The sequence below is a fragment of the Geospiza fortis genome, unplaced genomic scaffold (assembly GCF_000277835.1).
Source record: "Geospiza fortis unplaced genomic scaffold, GeoFor_1.0 scaffold98, whole genome shotgun sequence".
NCBI classification, from domain to species: domain Eukaryota; kingdom Metazoa; phylum Chordata; class Aves; order Passeriformes; family Thraupidae; genus Geospiza; species Geospiza fortis.
The window spans coordinates 1096321-1108547 of NW_005054306.1; positions in this window are offsets into that span (position 1 = coordinate 1096321).

Consider the following 12227-nt stretch of genomic DNA (forward strand, 5'->3'; position numbering starts at 1 on the left):
ATGACCTGACACTTCTTTCAGCCAGCCTTTGAAGGATGAAAGAAGATTTTAACATAACTGAGAACTGTACAAGGCAGATTGCAATCTGTGATGGGCAGCATCTTTCAAAGAGACAAGATCTGAAATGGCTATGAAAGGAAAGTAGAAAAGGGAAATCATGCTCTGTTCTATTAGTAGTTACAAGAGAACAAGAGGAAGGTGACATGAAAAAAAACAAACACCCAAAGTAAAAAGCCCCAAATACATAGTCTAGAAGCAAAGACAGCTGATTAGTGATTAGTGTTCATTTTACTGGGACTTCCTAACCACAAATATATATTGATTTCTTTCTTGGTCTTCCCAGCCACCTATATCTGAGGGCTGTTCCCTCATTATACAGACAGAATGCAGAGAGTAATCCAAAAATTTCCTGTTTCTCCTAACCCTGCATTTTCCACAATATGTAACACAACATCACGCAAGATCCTTGAGTTGTCAAGGACCAAAACACCCAACCAAAAAATTGCTGTAGCACAGTGGGGCCGTGGGAGGATACAGCAGTTTGGGTGGGCCTGAGGGACTGCCTTGGGTGTCTCTGTCCTTCCCTCCTCAGCACAGCGCTCTCTGGGGTTAGCTTGGATGGCGGGTGTGTATGGCTGAGCATAAATAGTCAGGATGGGATTAATTAACTTAAATATAAGCAACCATTACTATTTTCAGCTCCCCAGGATATCTCAGACAGCCACACTGAGCTGGCAGGTACAACACAGGACTTAGAGAAGAGTAGTGCCAATCTAGGGTGGCAGCTGGCAACAAAGAGATGATCCCCAGATAGTCCCTGGGCTGCCTAAGATGGCATTAGAAGCTTATAAGCAGGTAAGTGAATCCCATCCTCAGCATCTTTCTGTAATTCTTGTTTTGCCCGTGCATTTCCTTTCAGCTTCCATGTAACTTGTGTCCCTTGCTTTGTAAATTAACAAAAAAGTAATAAATTAAACCTGGGCAAAGGTTTACAAGCTATCAATGTAATAACTGTGGTTAAAGATGTAAGACTTAACAATACACATTCTGCATCCTTAACTCATTTATGCATCATATATTTGTATATTACCACCTGAGGGAAAACAAATGTCTTGTTGAAGGCAGTTGGATCTCTGATGTAAGAATTTTTAACAGCCTTTTTCAAGATGTATTTACTGAGGATGGTTATTGCCACTAAAGAACTCCCAAATTGTTGTAATTATATCACATGCTTATTAACAGCTACCTTTTTTTCTTTTGTGAATTATTTAATGAAGATTACATTCAAAATAAAAACTTTTTTATATTCTTCAAGAACAAGCCAGCAAGGATGACTGGAATAGGTGAAAGTTAAAAAGCTAAATATACAGGTTAGAAGATCCTTTTTTATGCAAGACTCGTAAATTCTTTGGTCTCTGTCTGTGCTTGTGGTGAAACCATGATTTTTAATGATTTTACCTTACCCTTTTGTGGCACAGATGCCCTCTGCCATACCTGTTTCACTAGGAGTTCTGACAACTTCCTCCAAGTTGTAGTAGGATTATTGTTTTTCTATATTAGTGAAAGTTTCTTACTCATAGTAGTTCTAATGAATAGATTGCATTAAAATACAATCCCAGCAGCTCCATAAATCGACAGTCTGTATAATATATATTTATTTTACTTCAAAATATTGGTGTTTCACTGCCTTGTTGTCTTCTGGGTGTATTTTGCTGAAACAGATAAAGCTATTCTTTGGCACAGTATCTCATGTATATTCTGCACCACTGTGCTTTCAATATCCTAACAAAACTGTCACAGCTGGATTCTAGACACCTTAAATGTGGTTTGGATGCAGAAACTTCTGCCTCAGTGTGACTGAAATGCTCAGATGTTTTACAGGGTATAATGTGTATTCTGCCAGCTATGCTGGCATCTTGAGAGCATGGAATGATTCCTTGTGTGGAAGACTGGACTTTATTTGTTGTTGGTTTTTTTTTAATTTCATCATCTCGTAAAACATTTGCTCTTCAGCAGTGTCTGTCACATGATCAGATGATAATACAAGGCTGAATGCGTGAGGTTTGCCAGTAAGTTTGTCAGAATCAACCTCAATTTTGGAATTCAGGTCATCTTATAAACATTGAAATCTTGAAAAATATTTGCTGCAGAGCTACAGTGAGATTTTCATCTACCTCTGAAGGCTTTAGGAAATAGGACTTCATCTGAAGTCATACTTATGACACACTTAGGAAGACATACTTAATCTGAAACATACTTATTTCTAATTAATTATCTGAAATACACAGATACAAAGATGGCAACATCCACAAAGTTCCACTGACATGGTAGTGAGCTGGGGAGTCAAGTAAGTATGAATTTGCTGTGGCCCTTTCAAAACTCTCTGAGGCTCAGTGTTTCTTGAAATCTGCAGGGTTTAGACACACTGCAAGCTCTATTCTGTAGCAACTGAGTTGGAACTTCAGAATCCATTTGGGATAACATTTGAGAATCTCAAGGAGAATTTCCTCTCGTGGTTCTGGGGAGAGGCAATAATGTGGCCAAGGAACTTCTGTGAGAACAGAATCCTTTGGTACCCCCATAAACACCACGTATGAGAAAATGAATTTGAGGTAAGGTTATATTTCAGATTGTATCTTTAAAAAACTGTAAATGGAAGACTTGTAAAATATGCAGTGGGGAATAAATCCTAAGTTATGCCATGATTATGGATTTGAACAAGTTGTACTGGGGATCAAAGAAGGCACAAAGTGAATAAAAGAGATGTTGAACTTTTGTTTGGCACAACATCATTTTTTTAAAAACAGGATTAAAAAAGAGTGGAAAAAACAAGTTCCCTTCATTCAGTTAGCATATTTTTCTGAAAAAAAAAAATTCCATCACCCTGGTATGCACAGATATCCATAGCACACACTCAAAATAAAGGCTGGTAATTGAAAACTGTCCTGGAAACACCACAGTTGGAAATCTGAGACACTTCAGTGAGCAACCACAGTCTTTACACCTACAATAAGCTAGATTCTGATGCATTAGCATCTCTGAGCCTCTGATTAGCTCTGGTGTTACTGAGATCAGAATGTAACCTTTGGCTTAAACAAGGTGTTTCACTGGGGGTACCTTGGCTGTCTCTCTCCTGCAGAGTAATTCCAGCCAGTCCTTGGTGCTTTGGAGGAGACAGTTTTTAGAAGTACATAAATTGAACACTGAGTTGCACATGGCTGCCAGCTGGTAGATATGAGTTCTCATGGTTCATAATGAGTGTTGGAAAATTAATCCAGCCTTCATCATTGCTGAGGGTGAGCTGCCTTTTCTTATAATACTGATTTATATTGATGTTTTTACACATTGCTCTACTTGCTATTCAGAGAAAGAGTGAATACTTCTTGTGTCCAAATGGATCACAGCTACTGAGTTCCAGGTTCTTAAATATATTTACCTGTCTATCTCTTGTCCAGTGGGAGATTGGTCTCTAAATATTTCTGTGGATCTGAGTTCAGTGCCTTGCTGGAAAAGCTCAATTTCAGACTTCATTTTCTCCTTTAGTCATGGTAAAATAACTCTTCCAGACTAAATCTTGCTCCAAGTTAATTAAATAGATGTTAATATTCCTGGTGACTTCAGAGGAAGAGAGATCCAGCTCAATATGTAATAAAAATGTAAGAGTAATAAATTTTTCTAATATTAATTTAGCTCAGCTTCATGAAATGTCTAATACTTGGTAGTATTTTTACTTCAAAAGTGTGTCTGTTTAAAGCTACTCACCATGAATTCACCAATTTAAGTAGGTGTGTCATTTTCTTCAGCACTTTTGAGAAGCTTGAGTATTTATTTACGTAATAAATGCATACTAAATGTCTCTATTCTTTCACACTGACATTTCTTTGCCTCAGGATCTGATTTTAAAAAGTACTTATCTGTCATAAGCTAACTTGAACAGAATGTAAAAATTATGCACAGTTAATAAAGAAACAAAATACGTAATCTGTCAGAGCAGATCCACTGATCCACGCCTTATACATCTGAACAGGGATATGTCTGTGGGCTCTTCTGACAGGGATATGTCTGTGTGCTCTCCCCACTCTCAGAATAGGATTTTACTCACCAACTACACATTTTTGTATGTATGTCATGTAAAGTGGGAAACACCTAATGAAATACTGTCATTTTTACATACATTTATTTAAGAAATTGCTAAGTTTGGTTAATTAATAAAAAACCACAAATGTAAATTATTGTGTAAAGGCAAGCCTCTCATCTTTTCTATGTGGGCTTCATCCAGGAGGCAGGAGGAGACTTCAGGCAGGAAAGTCACCACTTCTTTCTAAGAATGTTTTTTTCATATATGCAGACCCTTGGTGTTACCTTTCTGGAGCAACTGCCTGGGCCAAGGGTGGCTTGATCTGTCATCTGTAAATACAGGCACCTAGCATGGGGACACATATGACACTGCTACAGCAAGGCAAAAGTTTTGCCTCTTGTAGAAGTTTACAAATTCTGTGAGCTCATTTCTACCCTCAGGGATATGCTGCTAGATGGCAACTCTCCAAATGTCATACGTGTATGACTGACTGCAGTGACCTCTCTGACACTGGACCTTGGGTTCTCTGAGATCCCTCTGGGTCTCAGGGAAGGCACCAGTGATGCTCCATCATTTGAACTGGAGCTGTCCATCATTCTTGCAGGTGTGTTGTCAGCAGCTTTCTTGAAGCTCATGGATCTTGGAACTCCCTTTCCTCTGTAACAGAAAGGCAAATATGCAATTCTAACACAGAAATCCAGCACATCTGGGGGAGTAAAGTTGGTGAAGCGGTTGTTAATCACCCAAGCTTTCCCTTTTGTGGGTTAGAGTGAGACTCTAGTTCACTGGAGTGGAGAGAAGAGAACCAAGTATTTTCAGAAGGCCATTTAATTCTCACTCTCATCAAAGATTTAATGTTTTTTGGGCCTTCACAACACTTAAGCAAAACTGGTTAGCAAAGCAGGATGATTATGCAAACATGGTCACAGAGAATGAAACTCATGCCTCATTTAATTGTAGGTGTGGGATTCATTCCACAAATTAGTATTTTTGGATTAAAGTAAATTGGTGTAGCCACCTACATGAAGGTAGTACCCAAGCTCCCATTAGGCAACAGCATGGAGCCTCAGCTCTCTAACATATCTCTGCACATGCACACTACAGTTGTCTAAGTCAGACCCTTCCTGATTCACTTAAAAGTCAGTGGTGAGAAATAGATACTTTTAGGGCATGATTCATTCCATCTGAAAGTACCTAAAATAGATCATCAACTCTTGCTTTATGAGTCTAGCTGATCGGGCTGGATAGGAAATGGGTATGGACAGATGAATGCCAAGGAATGGTTGTGTAGTCATTACGTGCATGTCTGCTCTAACTAGAACATTTATCAGTGATCAGCCCACCAATAGCTCTTTCTAGAGCTACATGATTCCTACCCACACCCTCTCTGTCTCAATGCCCTCTCTGTCTCAAACCACTGTTTTTTGACTTAATCCTCCCATATGTACATGCCAGTCTCTTGTGCACACTTTATAAAGCAATCGGGTTTTCAATAGAAACTCTAGCACTTATGTTACAAAAATTATACTGGGCAGAAGAGTATGAAATGTTCTTTAGGATATATTTCTGTCTTGGCAAAGAGAGGGAATGAATGATCTAATGGGTCTTTCCATCTGTAAGTCAACATTCAGCTTCCAAATTATGACAGTTTTTTTCTTCATAGATATTAAATGTATTTGTTTTTGAAGAGGTCTCTTATTAGTACTTTCTTTTTTACATGATGATGTAAATTTATACTCTTGAAGTGATATTTTTATAACTCCCACCAGACACATCAGATAACTCAGGAACCTTTTGCATGGCTAAATGCTCTTTGCCACAGTGTGCATACTCAGTTAGATCACTCTCAATTGAAAACCCACTGAGACTTGAAGAACAAAGGATAGCAATATTTTTATCAGATTCATATTTGTCCCAGCTTGGTAAGTTGAAAAGGTCACTAAACTCTGTCAGCTCTGGGAAAATAATTTATTATTGTAAAGGAACTCAGGACAGCATGAGCTGGACATAATCCTGTATCCAAACTGGTTGGTTGACAATGACAGAGCCAAACCCTTAGCAATACCTGTTTTGGAAAGTGCACTAGAAAGCAAATTTTATAAACTATATAAAAATTGGTTACTTCTGAATCACATGGGTTCTAGTGTCTATTCAGGAAGTTAAACTGTGTTTGAGAATATTGATTGAGAAAGATTGTGGGGTCTCTCTTATTTTGCTTGATGTATGGGATGTGTTTGGTGATAACACTTCTGATGCCCAAGATAGTGGAATAGTTTGCTGTTGCTGGTTCTACTTGGGACAATTTCAGAAGTGTCTGAAGAAAGCTGAATCCCCGCTGTATTTGTAAACTCTTGTAATAAAACACCTTTCACTTGGTCTCCCATTGAAATGTTCTTGCTAGTTAGACTGAATAGAATCTCCCTACTTCCCTGATATACACAAAAATATTGGTAAATGTGTTCTAACACAAACCTGCTAATTAAAATGAAACAGTGGTAACATTGTGCTGCTATCCACCTGCTTGTTTAAGTGGTTCACTTGTAACTGTCTGTGTAGGCTGAAACTGAGCTATAGTGGATGATGTTTTCAATCCACAGCCCTTAAGATAGCAGAAGCATTAGCTAGAATTGCAGTAAAGGTCCGGTGGGGTCTACATTTTTACTGAAAGTCTGTGATGGCTCTGTTTTGGCCCTCTTTTTTTATTTTAGATAAGGCCTTCAAATGTAATGGAAAATGAAATTTAAAATACTTTTTCCTGCTTTCCTAGTAGGAAGGATTAGAAATGTTTCCATTTGGTCAGTTTAAGCCTAAATGCTTGTTCTCCAGGGTTCGGCCACCATAAGTGCACAACCTAAAATGGCTGATTCAGCCTTGTCTTTCTCTAGGAGAGCTAAAGGCCAAATGCTGGGTCTACCCTGATGGGGGGCTGAATACCAGAGAGATTAGTGTTTGTGTTTCTCCTAAAGATGAATGTAAAAACTCTGAGATTTTTAGTGGCTGTCACTGATTTGTTGACACTTACCTGGAATTAAAGCTGTCCCTGGAGTATCACACAGAAAAAAACCCAACTTTTTACAATCTTTCTGTGTTCTCCCACTTGTAGCTGCCTTGGTATGTTACAATCTGCCTCTCTGGCTGCTGAACTTTTAGTTATAACTTCAGATCATTTTGGTCAGGAGGTTCTAGAAACTCATTAAATAGTGTTATAATTGCACATTCAGAATGAAGGAAAACAAATACAACCTTAATTTTCTGAGTCCATTAGCCAGCTCCCTTGATTCATTTATCTGGAGGATTGAGAATGCCAATTAATTTCATTTCCACAGTTACATTTTCCAAAATCTTAGAAAGACTAATCAAAAGCTTGTAGCTAATATTTGCAGCTTGTTTGGTTTTCTCCTGTTGTTTGAACTGCTTCCAATATGTCTTGCCAGTGACATTTCTCCACTGAGCAGAATAAATACCAAAATTATAGAGAAATAGTTTTACTGAAGAAAGCAGCAAATGTGTTGCCCTGTAAATACAAAGTTTCTCAAAGCCACTGACGTCTTTCTGTAACTTCCACGGCGAGGAAATGACAGAGCCAGAATAACTAGTTTACAGAATAGAGGCAATATATGTAATTCCAGTACTCTTCCACAGTACGAAAGATAGATTTACTTACATTTTTAATCAATTTTTTGCTATGAAATATTGGGTGGAAGAGAAAATCCAATCCTCTTGGACTGTCTGCTTAAGATATTGTTATTACTGGAAATTTTATTTGTGAGACCGCACTGCATGACCCTGAGTTACTTGCCCTAAGGTATTACTTGCCCTCTTTTATTTATGATAAAAGAGGATCTCTTCCCCTGAAGTATTTGGAATCTAAACGAAGTAGAATGATCATTCTTCTTATATAGATTAAATACTGAGACACAGAGCAATTCAGAGAATACCTTCAATTCAGCAAGCTGCCTTCAAAAGAGTAGGCAGTGAAGAAATATCACTGCAGCACTGAGAGACCATGAGTCTGTCTAAACTCATGTGGGCTTGGAAGTGTTAAATTGCATTAATCTCTTCTGGAAGCAAGCCCCATTATTAAGATTCTGGTCTTGTGGAATTTTTGCCTCCATTCCAGAACACAAGCTACCAATTTCTTGACTCTAGTAGCTGGTGGCATACATCCTGATGAGCTGGAGTCTTCCCTGTGCATACCTGAGGTTAGCTCACCTGGTCCTGTAAAAGGCTTTGAAGATCAGGCCTAAGATCTTTGTAATGACTCACACAAAAGTGTTGTGAGAGAGAATATGTGAATATCTGAGTTGGGAAGAGCTTGGTGAGAGAGGTGGTGTCTTTCAAAGCAGTTTTAGTGCTACTGAAAAAAAATCCAGCTGCAGTTATGCACTCAGAGCTACAGCTGCAAGAGGAATCAATAGCTATAGAAGTGGATAAGGAGTTCCAAGAGGAAGATGAGGATTGCTTCAGGAGGAAATTTTATTCTGTTTCGGGGCATTTGGAACAAGTATCAGTTGAGGGGAGGTGACTGTGCTGCAGACCTGTGGTAACCAGCAGTGGTGAGAAGTGAGACAGGCACATGGAGATTTTTGGGTTTAATCTGTTAATCACATGGCTGTCACTGTGCGTGTGCTGTCAGACTTACCCTAAGCATGTGCTTTGAGAGGAATCGGGGACTCTGGGTGACTCTCTTTTGTCAATGCTCATGTGCACAGGAACATTCGCAGTGACACAACCTGCTGAGCTCTGCAGGCTGCTGTTTATTTTGGTCAGGATTTTTTCCAGTGAGGTGCTGGATTTGCATGACCTGTACACTTTGGGATTAAAATTACTTGGCTACACATGTTGGTTCACTGAATGGAAAGGTCAGTATTGGTAACACATTTTTTAGTTTGTTTTCACTGTTCATATCACGCTGGTTGGATTTCAAAGTAATGCCGGTTCATTATCCATGGATGCTGGTGAGGGAAATGTGTATTGTTGGGGGCGTTTTGTGGCCTCCATGAATTTTTACATTTGCAGAATTTGTGCTTTCCATTTATGGGCAATTTAGTGCTTTGCCTTCCAGGGGTGTTCTTTGTGTGCATATGGAATCTATTACACATGATTTGTAGATCCTTTGTAGATTTTAAAAACAATGAAGAATGGGATTTCACAATATAGGAACTATGAACTAAGTTAAAACACCCTAAAAAGTTTGAAAACTGTTTGTCTTCCTAAAAGTGGAAATGCATAAATATTTCGTAAACAGTGTTGGCTGTAGGGGTTTGAACTAAAGAAAATGGGATGGATATTCATCTGCTAAACTTTGAGGTTTTGGGTTTTTCTCATAATGACTGTGGCAAATTATCCTCTTTGTGACCACTGAGTAATCTTAGATGTTGGAGTCGTGTGGTTCCATCAAAACATTTGGGAATGAGTGTCAAGAGAACCCCCCACTTTTCCAGCCCAGTCTTTCTGGTGCCAGAATAGAAAAATATGCTGTGGGAAGGTCTTGTGGTAAACAACTGTTCAGGAACGTGAGCTCTACAGAGCTTTGGAGAGAGAGACCACTGGAGTTTGCCCTTGATACATGTTTGGAAACAGATACTCTGGATGCCAAAGGTGGTGGAGGTGGATGACATGCAATGACTTTCAAAGAGCATTCTTAATACACTAATCTGGTCTGCTTTGATAATCTCATTTTAGCAGTTTCCTTGGTCATGAACTTTCCCTCTTAGTCCCTTTGTCCTTTCTGTTTCCCTTCCAATTCCCTGCCAGTTTTAAACCACTTCATCTTATATTTCAGAGCCTTTCCTGAAGATGTGGGCATTCCTTGTTTCATTCGACTCTTCCAAGATCTTCATGTGCTGTAGAATTGTTAACACATATTTAAGGATCTCGATGCCTCCAGTGAATACTGTGAGGGGAAAAATAACATTATTTTGGTTCAATATCTGTGCTATCAAAAATTTTTAACATATTAAGCCAACAACTTTGATATGCTCTCTACAGATCCTTATTTTCTCCCTTGGAAATTGGCCTTACCTTTCTTTCCATAATCTTGGGAATATGAGTGTGGGGGATCTAATTAGCTCATGCCCAAAAGAAGCATTTAGAGTCTCACCATGGGGCAAGAGGCCATGGGATAGGATGATTGTAGATACAGCATATTTGACTTAGGTCACAGCTTGGTCCCTCCTAATCCCATTTTGTGCCTTCTGAATTTTGCTGTTGGTGGTCTTTGCTGTTTTATTATGATTGTCAGTCTGCCTGAGGATTCTGTGGTCTGCCTTTAAGGTCTGTTACTTGTGATGACACTTGCAGCAGATATTCTGTGATCCTGTCTGAACTATGTCTATTATGTCATTAGGTCCAATCTCCTGTCACAAGACACAACTCGAGAACAGCTTCTCTCCCATCATGGAGAGATGTGTGGCCTGATCAAAGGAAACATGTAATTATAAAAGCTAAAGTGAACCCAGCAAAGAATCATTTGCTTTTGTTCATTGGATTTATGCCTTCTGATGCTCTGATCATCTGAGGGAACACAGACATCTACCTAGAGCCTGGATGAAAGCAGTCCTTTCTAGTAAAGTCAAGAGGGCAAATAGGACACCATGTACCTAGAATTTCCCTTTATAACTCCCCTCATGAGCTCAGCTTTTCTTGTGCTGTCCTTTTTGCTCTGTAATGACTCAGAGGCACCTCTGGAATTAGCAATGTTCATGTGTTCTTAATGCTTCTGTGCCACTTGCCTCCTACCTGACATTTTCCTATTTCTCAAATGCATTTTTAGTATCTTTCTACTGATCAGAAATCAAATGACACTCTGAGACTGGCAATGGAAGAGATTTTCAGAATTTCCACTTTTCAGAATTCCCACTGTCACAGGCCTCCTCTGATAAGCTGCAGTAAGTGCCTGCTTATTCTGTACAGGCTACCTACAGATGCAGAATTCACTGGAATGGGGGGCAGGTGAAAGGAACCTGTGTTCAGCCCTTATTGCTGCTTCTGAACTCGTGTGAGCTCATGATTTTCCTCACTTGCCAATTTTTGGGGAACTTCAGGCAGCCAGCCCTGGTATTTCAGAGTATCTGACCCACAAAGAAAGATAGATAGAATCGAGCACCCAGGTGAAGGAACAGTCTGATGAGAGTAATGTGAAAAGCTGTGTGGAGATGGTCAGTGTAGCTCAGAGCATGCATGCAAGGGCCACATTATCACAGTTACAAACCAGCACAGTAATTCCTCAGTTCAGTCATCCTGACAACTGGCCCTATAGGGGAAGATCTTTTTTCCTGAAGAGAACCCAGTTTGTAACAGATAAAAATATTGAGGAAGCAATGTCAGAGAAGTGCAGGTTGGAATTAGATGGCTACAGACAGCTCTTTCTGTTGAGAAACTGATGATGTTGTGGTTCTATTTTTATTTTTAACTCAGAAAACACAAAACTGCAAACAGAACTATTCCTTTAGAGGCAGTGGAAACTCCTGAGGTTCAAATACACTGTAAGTGCATGAGGAAATTGTCTATTTCAGGTGCACTCCCCAGAAGTAGTTGTAGCAAGGTTGGATATGTAATCTCACATCATGGGAACACCATACATAAATAGATTTTCCAATTTAAAACATGGGTATGAACAAGAACTTAGAAACTGTTTTGCACTGAAACTCAAGGTCACTGCCAGCCTGCTGGAGACCTGCCGCTGCTGCTGCTGCTGCTGCTGCGTGGGGTCAGTCACCAGCGGTGGGTCCACTGCCCAGCGGTGGGTACCACTGGCCCGATGCTGCCGTTCACCAGCAGAATCGGGGGGACATTCCTTCAGCGCACACGTAATGTGCGAGCACGGATGCCTTCCTCCATGGCTCTTTGTGACGGGAAATGCCGACTCTCCGCTCGCACTCAGCCGCGTCCTGCTGTCTGGACGGTCTGAAGCGCGGCGCTTGGTTTCCCCGTGTGCCCGGCGCGCCCGCAGCATCACCCCTGGTACCCCTCGCTCCCGCACACGCCCCGAGCCCTCCGCCGCTCGGGCTCCGCACGGGCACACGGGGGCAAAGGCCGGCGAGACCCCCGGAGGAGCGCTCCGCCTGGTACCATCGCTACAGCGAGCCCTGCCCGGGGGATGGCAGCAGCATCCCCGGCACGGCCGCGGCTGCGGGAGCGATGCCGG